The sequence below is a fragment of the Theobroma umbraticum genome, unplaced genomic scaffold (assembly GCF_002168275.2).
Source record: "Theobroma umbraticum cultivar Fairchild unplaced genomic scaffold, ASM216827v3 scaffold_95.0, whole genome shotgun sequence".
NCBI lineage: Eukaryota > Viridiplantae > Streptophyta > Magnoliopsida > Malvales > Malvaceae > Theobroma > Theobroma umbraticum.
This window is the reverse complement of record NW_018397257.1, coordinates 11,541,417-11,542,658: the sequence shown is the minus strand read 5'-3', so window position 1 is coordinate 11,542,658 and position 1,242 is coordinate 11,541,417.

Sequence of the window (1,242 nt, the reverse complement as noted above, 5' to 3'; positions counted from 1 at the left end):
TATAGGTATGACTTGTTTCATGTTTTCGGGCAGCCGAGGTCGAAATGAATAAGGCCGAACTGAATCGACTGAGACAGCTTCAGATCGTACAACAACACCAGAAGCTGCAGGCGCAGGCAAGCATGGGTGGTTGGGAACATGGATTCACTGAGCAGATGGTGAATCCAGGTCTGTCACAGTCCGGGACTGGACAGACCACGTACGTCCATCCAAACCAAGGTAAATTTAGGTTGATCACGTAACCCGATTCATTAGTTGGGACTATAATCAGTTCTCGATCAAATAAAAAAAATATACAATATATAATATATATCGCATACCAGTTACACTTACAAATCCGATATTGATCTCACTCATTGCATAATGCATACGAAAATAAAATTAACATGGTGAATGAAAGAGTGGCCTCATTTCCTTCCCAATATAATTAATGAGCAAACAAACATTAATTAATAGAAAAAATTGGGATATAATTATCACACAATTATGGTTGAAAGAAGACGAAATGAAAACCATTCACAGGGTTATCTGGCTAATATCACAACGGCCTCATCGAAATTTTCAGGAGTCAAAAAGGTCTCAAACTCATGCTTGGAGGTTTGTGGCAGAGGAAATGATTGATGTGTCTTTGCATGCACTTGCTTTCTTTTTGTTTGTTTGTGTTTAAACCTGGACTGATTTTCAAATTTTGAAAATTATTAATTCCATTTGGAGGCATAACATTGGTAATTCTTTTGGATAATTGTGGTTTTAACTTCGCAATTTACTTGTTAATATGATGAATTCTTATTGGACATATATAAAAGGTATAATTTTTTAAATTAACATAATAATAAATAAAATATTTAAATTAGATTATGATTATCACGTTAATAAGATACATAGTTTTTAAACCATGAATATGTAACTCTTCTGCAGCCGTTGTTGGAGACAATACAGCAGAAATAATCAGCAGGCTGACCCAAACTAGCTTGAACGCGCAACAGGAACCACCTGGACAGATTCCAATGCCTGGCTGGGAACCAGGGCTAGAACCGCTGCTAAATCCGGGCTTCAACCAACCTCTACCGGGGCTGTTGCAGAACCCAAGCTTGAATCAATCAACACAGCTGCAGAATGGGAGTCTGAACCCAACCCTGGGAGGGCTGTTGCAGAATCCAAGCTTGAATCAATCAACACAGATGCAGCATGGGAGTCTCAACCCAACCCTGGGAGGGCTGTTGCAGAATCCAAGCTTGAATC